This window comes from Ranitomeya imitator, chromosome 4 (assembly GCF_032444005.1).
Source record: "Ranitomeya imitator isolate aRanImi1 chromosome 4, aRanImi1.pri, whole genome shotgun sequence".
In the NCBI taxonomy this organism is placed as follows: Eukaryota; Metazoa; Chordata; class Amphibia; order Anura; family Dendrobatidae; genus Ranitomeya; species Ranitomeya imitator.
Genome location: NC_091285.1, coordinates 670689617 through 670705021, shown reverse-complemented (window position 1 = coordinate 670705021; position 15405 = coordinate 670689617). Strand labels below are relative to the sequence as shown.

General features: G+C 47.4%; 1 protein-coding gene across 7 annotated transcripts in view; it reads left to right on the top strand.

Annotated features, from left to right (window-relative positions):
- CACNA1A (calcium voltage-gated channel subunit alpha1 A) overlaps positions 1–15405 on the top strand; it is a 473240-nt gene that overhangs the window by 117985 nt on the left and 339850 nt on the right. The gene's annotated exons all lie outside the window — the stretch shown is intronic.

Below are 15405 nucleotides of genomic sequence, written 5' to 3'. Positions count from 1 at the left end.
TGGCTGGGGGCCCCTGGAAGAGTGAAGGCCCTAGGCAGATACCTAGTTTGCCTGCCCCTAATGTCAGCCGTAACTGTATCACGATGTGACCAGTTTAGCATGTACGGTATATACGGGGAAAGGTCCTCTTTAGATGCCACCTCTCATAACGGAAGACATTTTTATATGTTTTGAGTGCCTCTGAATAGGGTTTGTGTGTAGGTGATCCCCTCCCACCTGTTCAGTAGCCCAGATTGTTAGCCATCCCATGCCCTTCATCTGGTCGTGCTAGTAACGTTCCCAGCATTATGGGGGCGCAGCGTCAGCCATCAGTGGAGCCATATCGGAAGTCCAGCCTTCAGACAGCTGTTTCAGCTAGACGTGGCGGTGTTGCAGTAACATCTCAGCATCTTTGTGTCGCTTTTTATTTTATTGCTGCAGCATTATCATCATCGTCGTCATCCTGGAGCCGCTGCAGTGTTGAAAGCTTTATTATGCTTTTCCTCTCGCGTTATTAGCACATTGTACTTGTATTGATAAGATCACGCGGTGTTAATGCGGCATTAATCCAATATTAACGCAGTCTCTGGTTTATATTATCAGCTGAGCAAAATGGCTTTATTGAGAGCGTGACAGTAGTAACGGTGGCTGAACACGACGGTGTCAGTGTGTGAGCGCAGCGGCTGCGCTGTGCGGGGTGGCAGCGAACGCTGTTTCCCCACCTTCATACTTAGTGTAATCCATGGCGAGTTGTTCATCTCCCCAGGGGGCCGCTGTTAGCACCGTGCCAGGTCTCAGCTGGGTCCTCACTGCTTAAATATTTCATAAATGAGGACGACGAGATCTGACGCGGAAGGTTGTTTGATAATAACACTAATGAGAAGAATGCAGCACAGTGCCACCATGTCACTGGATCACACGCTCATCATTACAGCGCTCGGTGTATGTCACTGTGTGTGTGCAGGTCTCTGTGTAGGCTCCGTCTATACAAACACAGCTTAGAGTAGCAGAAGGAAAGGAGTCACCCGACACTGCCTCACCAACAATCAAAGGAAATCTGTTACTAAGCCACCAAACCTCAGATGTTGTAGAGACCCTGATTCCAGCGACATGTCACTTACTGGGCTGCCACTAGTAGGCCTCATTGGGTCCGCCATATTCAGCAGCTCTGCATAACCTCTCCCCCCACCTCTTATAAGCAGCTTTCTGCCTATGCACAGTGTACACAGAAGGCAGCCAATCAGTGCTGTGAGCGGGGTTACACAGAGCTCAGCTTTCAGAGACCTGACGACAACCAGCAGCTCAGTAAGTGACACATTGCTGGAATCAGACTACATCAGGCTGCTCTTAGATGTGACAGCAAAAACCTGGTGACAGATTCCCTTTAAAAAAAAAGTTTTATTAGTGCTATTAACAATATAGGATATATATATATATGTTATTAACATATAACTTTTATTCTAGATACTACTAAAATCCAATTACACATTTAATACTTAAAAAGAACAGATAGAGGAACAGAACGTAAATGTCTCCATATGAAATATGAATATAACTGGAGATGGACAGTGTACAGTTCTCCAATGTGGGATAGGTGAACGGCCGGCGCGACCACTGGAGCTTTCAGTACATGGTCGAACGGTAAGCCTGTCACTGACCGTACTAATTTAACACCCATAGAACAGCTATAATGATGAGGATAATATCAGAGATCGACCCTGGTGTTGAGTCCTAGTAATGCGAGTGTTCATGTAATGTGTGCACAATTGTCACCAGACTTCAGGAGACCACAATGGCGGGTTTACAATATTAGTACAGAAATAGGATAAAAATGGAACCTCCTCCCCCATTGATGGTACATTGCTGGTGGTCTGTACCTTGAAGCCATCAGATTCTGCCCCTAAGGCCGGTTTCACACGTCAGTGGCTCCGATACGTGAGGTGACAGTTTCCTCACGTACCGGAGACACTGACACAGGTAGACACATTGAAATCAATGTGTCTCTGCACATGTCAGCGTGTTTTCACGGACCGTGTGTCCGTGTGCAAAACACGGAGACATGTCAGTGTTCGTGGGAGCGCACGTATTACACGGACCCATTAAAGTCAATGGGTCCGTGTAAAACACGTACCGCACACGGACGCTGTCATCAGTGTTTGGGATCAGCGTGTCGTCAGTGTTTGGGATCAGCGTGTCGTCAGTGTTTGGGATCAGTGTGTCATCAGTGTTTGGGATCAGCGTGTCATCAGTGTTTGGGATCAGCGTGTCATCAGTGTTTGGGATCAGCATGCCATCAGTGTTTGGGATCAGCATGTCGTCCGTGTTTGGGATCAGCGTCTCATCAGTGTTTGGGATCAGCATGTCATCAGTGTTTGGGATCAGCGTGTCGTCAGTGTTTGGGATCAGCATGTCATCATGTTTAGAATCAGCGTGTCATCAGTGTTTGGGATCAGCGTGTCGTCAGTGTTTGGGATCAGCCTGTCATCAGTGTTTGGGATCAGCGTGTCGTCAGTGTTTGGGATCAGCGTGTCATCAGTGTTTGGGATCTTCGTGTCATCAGTGTTTGGGATCAGTGTGTCGTCAGTGTTTGGGATCAGCGAGTCATCAGTGTTTGGGTCTTCCTGTTATCAGTGTTTGGGATCAGCGTGTCATCAGTCTTTGGGATCAGCGTGTCATCAGTGTTTGGGATCAGTATGTCATCAGTGTTTGGGATCTTCGTGTTATCAGTGTTTGGGATCAGCGTGTCATCAGTGTTTGGGATCAGCGTGTTATCAGTGTTTAGGATCAGCGTGTCATCAGTGTTTGGGATCTCCATATTATCAGTGTTTGGGATTTTCGTGTCATCAGTGTTTGGGATCTTCGTGTTATCAGTGTTTGGGATCAGTGTGTTATCAATGTTTGGGATCAGTGTGTCATCAGTGTTTGTGCCGCCCATTACAGTGAATATGCGGCTCCACCCCTATGGGAGGTGGAGCCGCATATTCATGACTGTAATTGGCGGCCCCACGTGACCGCTCATACAGGAGAAGCTGCGGCGAGGACAGGACGCTGCGAGGGAGCCGGGTGAGTATTTTATTAACAGCGGGCGGGCGCACAGGTGGTGGGAGGGGGGTGGGGACAGAGATCTTTATTTTAAACACGAAAAAAAAAAAAAAAAGGATTTTTCATATTTTCTCGCCAGCGAAGATAACACGAAGATCCAAAACACTGATGACATGCTGATCCCAAACACTGATAACAGGAAGACCCAAACACTGACGACACGCTGATCCCAAACACTGACGACACGCTGATCCCAAACACTGACGACACGCTGATCCCAAACACTGACGACACGCTGATCCCAAACACTGATGACACGCTGATCCCAAACACTGACGACACGCTGATCCCAAACACTGACGACACGCTGATCCCAAACACTGATGACACGCTGATCCCAAACACTGATGACACGCTGATCCCAAACACTGATGACACACTGATCCCAAACACTGATGACACACTGATGCCAAACACTGACGACACACTGATCCCAAACACTGATGACACACTGATGCCAAACACTGACGACACGCTGATCCCAAACACTGAAGATACACTGATCCCAAAAACTGATGACACGTTGATCCTAAACACTGATGACACGCTGATCCCAAACACTGACGACACACTGATCCCAAACACTGATGACACACTGACACCAAACACTAATGACACGAAGATCCCAAACATTGATGACGCACTGATCCCAAACACTGACGACACCCTAATCCCAAGCACTGACATGCCTGGTCTTCTACAGCCACAAAAAGAGCCAATACAAGTCTATGGGTCCTTAAAAAAACACATACACACTGCTACAAAACACTGATGACACACTGATCCCAAACACTGATGACACGCTGATCCCAAACACTGATAACACGAAGATCCCAAACACTAATGACATGCTGATCCCAAACACTGATAACAGGAAGAACCAAACACTGATGACACGCTGATCCCAAACACTGGCGACACAGTGATCCCAAACACTGATGACACGCTGATCCCAAACACTGATAACACGAAGATCCCAAACACTGATGACACGCTGATCTCAAACACTGATGAAATGCTGATCCCAAACACTGATAACAGGAAGACCCAAACACTGACGACACGCTGATCCCAAACACTGACGACACGATAATCCCAAACACTGACGACACGCTAATCCCAAACACTGATGACACGCTGATCCCAAACACTGATGACACGCTGATCCCAAAAACTGACGACACACTGATCCCAAACACTGACGACACGTTGATCCCAAACACTGACAATACCCTGATCCCAAACACTGACGACACGCTGATCCCAAACACTGATGACACACTGATCCCAAACACTGACGACACGCTGATCCCAAACACTGACGACATGCTGATCCCAAACACTGATGACACGCTGACACCAAACACTGATGAGACGCTGATCCCAAACACTGACGACACGCTGATCCCAAACACTGACGACACGCTGATCCCAAACACTGACGACACGCTGATCCCAAACACTGATGACCCGTTGATCCCAAACACTGAGGACGCGCTGATCCCAAACACTGATGACACGCTGATCCCAAACACTGACGACACCCTGATCCCAAACACTGACATGCCTGGTCTTCTACAGCCACAAAAAGAGCCAATACAAGTCTATGGGTCCTTAAAAAACACATACACACTGCTACAAAACACTGATGACACACTGATCCCAAACACTGATGATACACTGATCCCAAACACTGACGACACACTGATCCCAAACACTGATGACACCCTGATCCCAAACACTGACATGCCTGGTCTTCTACAGCCACAAAAAGTCAATGCAAGTCTATGGGTCCTTGAAAAACACGTACACACTGCTACAAAACACTGATGACACACTGACACCAAACACTGATGACACGCTGATCCCAAACAGTGATGACACGCTGATCCCAAACACTGACGGCGCGCTGATCCCAAACACTGACAACGCGCTGATCCCAAACACTGATGACACACTGATCCCAAACACTGATGACACACTGATCCCAAACACTGATGACACACTGATCCCAAACACTGACGACACGCAGATCCCAAACACTGATGACACCGTGATCCCAAACACTGACATGCCCGTTCTTCTACAGCCACAACAAGAGTCAATGCAAGTCTATGGGTCCTTGAAAAACACGTACACACTGCTACAAAACACTGAGGACACACTGATCCCAAATACTGATTCCACACACTGATAAAACACTGATCTCAAACACTGATGACAGGCTGATCACATACACTGATGACACGCTGATCCCAAACACTGACGACACGCTGATCCCCAACATTGACGACACACTGATCCCAAACACTGACGACACGCTGATCCCAAACACTGATGACACGCTGATCTCAAACACTGATGACACGCTGATCCCAAACACTGATGACACGCTGATCCCAAACACTGACGACACGCTGATCCCAAACACTGATGACACGCTGATCCTAAACACTGATGACGCGCTGATCCCAAACACTGATGACCCGTTGATCCCAAACACTGAGGACGCGCTGATCCCAAACACTGATGACACGCTGATCCACAACACTGATGACACACTGATCCCAAACACTAACATGCTCGGTTTTCTACAGCCACAAAAAGAGTCAATACAAGTCTATGGGTCCTTAAAAAACACGTACACACTGCTACAAAACACTGATGACACCCTGATCCCAAACACTGACATGCTTGTTCTTCTACAGCCACAAAAAGAGTCAATGCAAGTCTATGAGTCCTTGAAAAACACGTACACACTGCTACAAAACACTGATGACACACTGACACCAAACATTGACAACACACTGATCCCAAACACCGATGACGGGCTGATCCCAAACACTGATGACGCGCTGATACCAAACACTGATGACACACTGATCCCAAACACTGACGACACACTGATCCCAAACACTGACGACACGCAGATCCCAAACACTGATGACACCCTGATCCCAAACACTGACATGCCCATTCTTCTACAGCCACAAAAAGAGTCAATGCAAGTCTATGGGTCCTTGAAAAATACGTACACACTGCTACAAAACACTGATGACACACTGACACCAAACATTGATGACACACTGATCCCAAACTCTGATGACACACTGATCCCAAACACTGACGACACGCTGATCCCAAACACAAATGACACCCTGATCTCAAACACTGCTGACACCAAACACTGATGACACGCTGACACCAAACACTGATGACAAACTGATCCCAAACACTGATGACACCCTTATCCCAACATTGATGACACGCTGACTCCAAACACTGATGACATGCTGACACCAAACACTGATGACACCCTGATCCCAAACACTGATGACACGCTGACACCAAGCACTGATGACACACTGATCCCAAACACTGATGACACCCTGATCCCAAACTTTGATGACACCCTGATCCCAAACACTGATGACACCCTGATCCCAAACACTAATGACACCCTGATCCCAAACACTGATGACACACTGATACCAAACACTGATGATGCACTGATCCCAAACACGGATGACACATGTGATGCAGTGACCACTGTGGCAGCTAGGGGGCGCTGTGTGTGCTCCTTGGGATGTGCATGGAGGCATATCTGTTGTTATAATGGTGGTGAAACAGTGATTGGCAGAATTGTGAGTGGCCGATATGTGTCGCAGAGGGAGTCTGCGTGGTAAGTCTGATGCAATGTTGTTGTTCTGGGACCTGTAGTCCCTCAAGAGTGTGTATATGTATGGTGTAGTTGTAAGGGAGACTTACTAGGCTAGCTATGTGAGATGGGCGGGACAAACTAGCCACACATCCACACTCCCACCCAGGGGAGTTTTTAAGGGTATATAATGTGACCAGGGTGTGGGTCACATGTTCCTGTGTGGTTCCAGTGGAAGGTCCTGGAGAGCCTATGTGTTGGATCTCCTGGGAGTAGGAATCCTGAAGAGCACATGGTGGGACTTTGGACCTGGTGGCCTGGGGTGTTGGACAGAGGTCCTGAATAGCACCTGGACAGGTCACATACTTGTGTGTTGGGAGTCCCTGGGAGTAGGACCGGATCCCTGAATAGCACACTGAACAACCTGTGTTGGATTTCCAGGGAGTAGGAGTCCTGAAGAGCACATGGTGGGGCTTTGGACTTGCTAGTAGCCTGGGGTGTTGGACTGACGTCCTGAATAGCACCTGGACAGGTTGTATGCCTGGGGTATTGGACTGACGTCCTGAATAGCACCTGGACAGGTTGTATGCCTGGGGTATTGGACTGACGTCCTGAATAGCACCTGGACAGGTTATATGCCTGTGGTATTGGTCTGACGTCCTGAATAGCACCTGGACAGGTTATATGCCTGGGGTGTTGGACGAGGTCCTGAATAGTACCTGGGAAGGTCATATGCCTGGGGTGTTGGACGAGGTCCTGAATAGCACCTGGACAGGTCACATGTGCGGTTCATGTGAGGAGGAGATGCCAGTGTGTTGGATTTCCTGGGAGTAGGAATCCTGACTAGCACACTGGGCAACCTGTGTTGGAAGACCTGGGAGGAGGCTTCCTGAAGAGCACATGCTGGGGTGTTGGGAGGTTCTGGGAGTAGGACCGGATCCCTGAATAGCGCACAGTAAGACTCTGATTCTGGACTGTCTATGTTGGAAGCTACGGTCCTTCGGTGGGTCTGGACTGACTAGGATATGCCGCCCAGGCAAGTTGGTGATCCCTGTGAGGCAGCTTTCCCCGAGGAGAGGACTGATGAGGAGTCAGCAGGTGGAGCAGGAGCTCCCATAAGGTACCATTGACTGTTGGTGCTTGTGATGTTCCATGAACTGTGTGGTCTCCCACGGTGACTGAACGGAGTGAGGTTCGGCGGTGTTTAGAGATCGCGACCCAATGTCATATGTGCTGTATGTGACTTGGGACATTGGTGAAGTGTACGGCGTACAGACACCCATGGTAACTGGGCGAAGTCAGAGGTCCAGCATGTTTAGTGTCTGTGAGACAAAGCCGTAAATGAAGTATTTAAGATAAAGCTGCAAGTTAATATCACCAGTTGGTGCTTGATGTGTTATGAAATGTAAATGTGAACTGTGCATAACCCGGTTTATGACACTGTAATAAACTGTATAGACTGTGTTTAAGCGAAAAATCGAGCCTGACTACGTTAATCCCGTGCCAAGCGAGTGTCCCCCAATACACTCAGTAAGAGCAATCTTACACACACTGATCTCAGACACTGATGAGCAGCTGGTTTGTATCTCCTCTGTTTGGTCATCACAGGCTTGTACAAGTGATATGTACACTGCTCAGAAAAATAAAGGGAACACTAAAATCCAACATCCTAGATATCACTGAATGAAATATTCCAGTTGCAAATCTTTATTCATTACATAGTGGAATGTGTTGAGAACAATAAAACCTAAAAATGATCAACGTAAATCACAATATCCCACGGAGGTCTGGAGTTGGAATGATGCTCAAAATCAAAGTGGAAAATGAAGTTACAGGCTGATCCAACTTCAGTGGAATTGCCTCAAGACAAGGAAATGATGCTTAGTAGTTTGTGTGGCCTCCACATGCCTGTATGACCTCCCTACAATGCCTGGGCATGCTCCTAATAAGGCGGTGGATGGCCTCCTGAGGGATCTCCTCCCAGACCTGGACTAAAGCATCCGCCAACTCCTGGACACTCTGTCGTGCAACGTGATGTTGGTGGATGGAGTGAGACATGATGTCCCAGATGTGTTCAATCAGATTCAGGTCTGGGGAATGGGCGGGCCAGTCCATAGCTTAAATGCCTTCATCTTGCAGGAACTGCTGACACACTCCAGCCACATGAGGTCTGGCATTGCCCTGCAGTAGGAGGAACCCAGGGCCAACCGCACCAGCATATGGTCTCACAAAGGGTCTGAGGATCTCATCTCGGTACCTAATGGCAGTCAGACTACCTCTGGCGAGCACATGGAGGGCTGTGCGGCCCTCCAAAGAAATTCCACCTCACACCATTACTGACCCACTGCTAAACCGGTCATGCTGAAGGATGTTGCAGGCAGCAGATCGCTCTCTGTTGTGAATTCTGCTCTTGGGCTCCCTCCGGTGGTTATGAGTGGTAGTGCTGCTGTCTTCGGATCGCAGCATTTATCAGGTGTGTTCACTTTTTGCAATTTGGACTCAGCTATTTAGTCCTGCTTGATCCTTTAGTCAGTGCCAGTTGTCCATTGTTTTTGGAGGATTCACATCTCTTACTGGTCTCTCCTGTTTGCTGAGCTTTTCAACAAAGATAAGTCCTGGCTTTGTTTTTGCTGTCCACATGCTGTGGGCCTTATAGTTCAGTGCATTTTCATGTTTTGTCTTGTCCAGCTTTGTCTGTGAAGGATTTTTTGCAGCCTTGCTATTTCTCTGGAGATGCAGATATAACCTCCATGTCTTTAGTCAGATGTGGTGATTTGTATTTTCCTTGGTGGATATTTTCTAGTGTTTTAATACTGACCGCATAGTACTCTGTCCTATTCTTTCTTTTTAGCTAGTATGGCCTCCTATGCCAAATCCTGATTTCATGTCTGCGTATGTTATTTCCCTCTCCTCTCACATTCAATATTTGTGGGGGGCTGTCTATCCTTTGGGAATTTTCTCTGAGGCAAGATAGTTTTCCCGTTTCTGTCTTTAGGGGAAGTTAGTTCTTAGGCTGTGTCGAGGGGTCTAGGGAGTGTTAGGTACCCCCCACGGCTACTTCTAGTTGCGCTGCTAAGTTCAGGATTTCCGGTCAGTACAGGTACCACCTTCTCCAGAGTACGTCTCATGCTGCTCCTAGGCCACCAGATCATAACAGCTCTCCACAGCATCTCCAGACTCTGTCACATCTGTCACATGTGCTCAGTGTGAACCTGCTTTCATCTGTGAAGAGCACAGGGTGCCAGTGGCGAATTTGTCAATCCTGGTGCTCTGTGGCAAATGCCAATCATCCTGCACGGTGTTGGGCTGTGAGCACAACCCCTATCTGGATGTCGGGCACTCAGACCATCCTCATGGAGTTGGTTTCTAACCGTTTGTGCAGACACATGCACATTTGTGGCCTGCTGGAGGTCATTTTGCAGGGCTCTGGCAGTGCTCCTCCTGTTCCTCCTTGCACAAAGGCTGAGGTAGCGGTCCTGCTCATGGGTTGTTACCCTCCTATGACCCCCTCCACATCTCCTGGTGTACTGGCCTGTCTCCCGGTAGTGCCTCCAGACGCTACGCTGAGAGACACAACAAACCTTCTTGCCACATCTCGCATTGATGTGCCATCCTGGATGAGCTGGACTACCTGAGCCACTTGTGTGGGTTGTAGAGTCCGTCTCATGCTACCACGAGTGTGAAAGCACAACCAACATTCAAAAGTGACCAAAACATCAGCCAGAAAGCATTGGTACTGAGATGTGGTCTGTAGTCCCCACCTGCAGAAGCACTCCTTTATTGAGGGTGCCTTGATAATTGCCAATAATTTCCATCTGTTGTCTATTCCATTTGCACAACAGCATGTGAAATTGGTTGTCAATCAGTGTTGCTTCCTAAGTGGACAGTTTGATTTCACAGAAGTTTGATTTACTGGGAGTTATATTCTGTTGTTTAAGTGTTCCCTTTATTTTTTGAGCAGTGTATATAGTGAATATATTCACACACCGTCTGTATGTTTCTCTCTCTGGCGCTGCGCCAGGCGAACAGATAGAGGAGGGGGTGGAATTTGGAATTCAGGTGCTTGCAAATTCCTTGTTGTCTATGGGATTCATTCATATTTTGTATTTTAATCACCCGTCTGCTGGGAGAGCCAGCTCACTAGGCGACAAGATGTCCTCGCTGTCAGCAGACGCAGTCACATGGTGGGCTTGGCAATAACGTGTGATTGTGTTGTGACATGTTGTGACAGTGCACATATTCTCCCCGAACAATGTTTGACTCTACTCTGTTGCAATGTGAGTGTGAGGAAAAGCTGCTGAATGCTGCGGGATTACTCCAGCCCCGGCTTATGGGGAATGAATGAGTGGAGGCCGCTCGTCTCCTGTCACACAGCACAATCGGGCATTGAAGGATAATATAATGAGACAGGGTGGACACTGTACAGTTGTGTGAAAAAGTGTTTGCCCCTTTCTGATTTCCTATTTTTTGTATGTTTGTCACCCTTAAATCTTTCTGATCACCAATAAAATGTACCGTATATACTCGAGTATAAGCCGACCCGAGTATAAGCCGACCCCCCTAATTTTGCCACAAAAAACTGGGAAAACTTATTGACTCGAGTATAAGCCTAGGGTGGAAATGCAGCATTTACCGGTGAATTTCAAAAATAAAAATAGATCATTATTTCCCCATAGCTGTGCCATATAGTGCTCTACACCATTCATATTTCCCCATAGCTGTGCCCCATATAGTGCTCTGCACCGTTCACTGTGCCCCCTAGCTGTGCCATATACAGTGCTCTGCACCGTTCACTGTGCCCCATAGCTGTGCCATATACAGTGCTCTGCACCGTTCACTGTGCCCCCTAGCTGTGCCTTATACGGTGCTCTGCACCGTTCACTGTGCCCCCTAGCTGTGCCATATACAGTGCTCTGCACCGTTCACTGTGCCCCATAGCTGTGCCATATACAGTGCTCTGCACCGTTCATTGTGCCCCCTAGCTGTGCCTTATACGGTGCTCTGCACCGTTCACTGTGCCCCCTAGCTGTGCCTTATACGGTGCTCTGCACCGTTCATTGTGCCCCCTAGCTGTGCCTTATACGGTGCTCTGCACCGTTCATTGTGCCCCCTAGCTGTGCCTTATACGGTGCTCTGCACCGTTCATTGTGCCCCCTAGCTGTGCCTTATACGGTGCTCTGCACCGTTCATTGTGCCCCCTAGCTGTGCCTTATACGGTGCTCTGCACCGTTCATTGTGCCCCCTAGCTGTGCCTTATACGGTGCTCTGCACCGTTCACTGTGCCCCATAGCTGTGCCTTATACGGTGCTCTGCACCGTTCATTGTGCCCCCTAGCTGTGCCTTATACGGTGCTCTGCACCGTTCATTGTGCCCCCTAGCTGTGCCTTATACGGTGCTCTGCACCGTTCACTGTGCCCCATAGCTGTGCTGTGCCATATACGGTGCTCTGCACCGTTCATTGTGCCCCCTAGCTGTGCCTTATACGGTGCTCTGCACCGTTCATTGTGCCCCATAGCTGTGCCTTATACGGTGCTCTGCACCGTTCATTGTGCCCCCTAGCTGTGCCTTATACGGTGCTCTGCACTGTTCACTGTGCCCCATAGCTGTGCCTTATACGGTGCTCTGCACCGTTCATTGTGCCCCCTAGCTGTGCCTTATACGGTGCTCTGCACCGTTCACTGTGCCCCATAGATGCTCCACATTAATCTGTGCTGCCGCTGCTACTGCTGCAATAAAAAAAAAAAAACACATACTCACCTCCCTTGATTGCAGCTCCCAGCGTCTCGTTCCGGCGCCTCCATCTTCCCGGCGTCTCTGCTCTGACTGATCAGGCAGAGGGCGCCGCGCACACTATATGCGTCATCGCGCCCTCTGCCTGATCAGTCAGAGAGCGCAGACGCCGGGAAGATGGAGGCGCCGGCCGGGAAGATGGATCGGCGCCCGGCGGCTGGAACGAGGACAGGTGAATATAACATACTCACCTAGTCCTGGCGATCCTCGCGCTGTCCCTCTGCCTGGTCTTCGGTGCCGCAGCTCTTCCTGTCAGCGGTCACCGGCACCGCTGATTAGAGAAATGAATAAGCGGCTCCGCCCCTATGGGAGGTGGAGCCGCTTATTCATTTCTGTAATGAGCGGTCCCACGTGACCGCTGAAGAGAGGAAGAAGCTGCAGCGCCGAAGCCCGTGGGACGGCAGGGACAGCGCGAGGATCGCTGGGACTAGGTAAGTATACCCCAGCGCCCTCAGCCCCTCACCTGCCGACCCCACCGCTACCGTGACTCGAGTATAAGCCGAGGGGGGCACTTTCAGCCCTAAAATTTGGGCTGAAAATCTCGGCTTATACTCGAGTATATACGGTAAATATTAGACAAAGATGACGCAAGGAATCACAAAATGCAGATTATAAATGAAGGTCTTTATTATTAAGGAAAAAATAAATCCAAACCTTCAGGGTCATGTGTGAAAAAGTGATAGCCCCCTAAACCTAATAACTGGTCGGGCCACAATTAGCAGCAACAACTGCAACCAAGCGTTTGTGATAACTGGCAGTGAGTTTTTTACAACGCTCTGTAGGAATTTTAACCACTCATCTTTGCAGAATTGTCATAATTCAGCCACATTGGAGGGTTTCCGAGCATGAGCCGCGTTTTTAAGGTCATGTCACAATATCTCAAATGGATTAAGGTCAGGACTTAGCCACTCCAAAGTCTTAATTTTGTTTTTCTTAAGTCATTCAGAGGTGGACTTGCTGGTGAGTTTTGGATCATTGTCCTGCTGCAAAACCCAAGTGTACTTCAGCTTGAGGTCACGAACAGATGGCCGGACATTCTCCTTCAGGATTTCTTGGTAGGCAGCAGAATTCATGGTTCCATTTGCCACACAGCAAGTCTCCCAGATCTTGAAGCAGCAAAACAGCCCCAGACCGTCACACTATACCTCTATATTTTACTGTTGGTATAATGTTCTGTTTATGAAATACTTCTATGCCAGATGTAATGGGACATACACCTTCCAAAAAGTTCAACTTTTGTTTCATCATTCCACAGAGTAGTAGTGTGGATCATGAAGATGTTTTCTGGCAAAACTGAGATGAGCCTTTATGTTCTTATTGCTCAGCAGTGGTTTTCGTCTTGGAACTCTGCCATGCAGGCCATTTTTACCCAGTCTCTTATGGTAGAGTCATGAACACTTATCTTAACTGAGGCAAGTAAGGCCTTCAGTTCTTTGGATGTTGTCATGGGGGCTTTTGTGACTTCTTGGATTAGTCGTCGCTGCGCTCTTGGGGTAATTTTGGTTGGCCGGCCACTCGCGGGAAGGTTCACCACTGTTCCATGTTTTCGCTATTTGTGGAAAATGTCTCTCTCTGTGGTTCACATGAGTCCTAAAGCTTTAGATATGGCTTTATAACCTTTTCCAGATTGATAGATCTCAATTACTTTGTTTCTCTTTTGTTCCAAAATTGCTTTGGATAGCGACATGATCTCTAGCTTTTGGGGAACTTTTGGATTACTTCACTTTGCCAGGCAGGTTCTATTCAAGTGATTTCTTGATTGAGAACAGGTGTGCCAGTAATCAGGCCTGGGAGTGGCTAAGGAATATGAACTCAGCTTCTCAAAGATGTGATAAACCACAGTTCATTTATGTTTTTAGCGATGAGGCCATCACTTTTTCTCACAGGGCCCTGTAGGCTTGGATTTCTTTTTCCCTTAATAAATAAAGACCTTCATTTAAAAACTGCACTTTGTGATTATTTGTGTTATCTTTGTCTTTATTATTAGATAGGTACAGCTGGTATATCCTAGGCATCTCATGTATATAACTATATATGTACAGTTGATATAACCTGGGCATCTTCTGTATATAATTATATGTGTACAGTTGGTGTAACCTGGGCATCTTTTTTATATAATGATATATGTACAGCTGGTATAACCTGTGCATCTTCTGTACATAATTATATGTGTACAGCTGGTGTAACCTGGGCATCTTCTGTATATAATTATATGTGTACAGCTGGTATAACCTGGGTATCTCCTGTATATAACTATATATGTACAGCTGGTATAAGCTGGGCATCTTCTGTATATAATTACATGTACAGCTGGTATAACCTGGGCAACTTCTGTATATGATTATATATGTACAGCTGGTATAACCTGGGTATCTCCTGTATATAGTTATCTATGTACAGCTGGTATAAACTGGGCATCTCCTGCATATAATTATAAATTATATATGTACAGCTGGTATAACCTGGGCATCTTCTGTATATAATTATATGTGTACAGCTGGTGTAACCTGGGCATCTTCTGTATATAATTATATGTGTACAGCTGGTATAACCTGGACATCTTTTTTATATAATGATATATGTACAGCTGGTATAACCTGGGCATCTTCTGGATATAATTATATGTGTACAGTTGGTGTAACCTGGGCATCTTTTTTATATAATGATATATGTACAGCTGGTATAACCTGTGCATCTTCTGTACATAATTATATGTGTACAGCTGGTGTAACCTGGGCATCTTCTGTATATAATTATATGTGTACAGCTGGTATAACCTGGACATCTTTTTTATATAATGATATATGTACAGCTGGTATAATCTGGGCATCTTCTGTATATAATTATATATGTATAGCTGGAATAACCTGGGCATC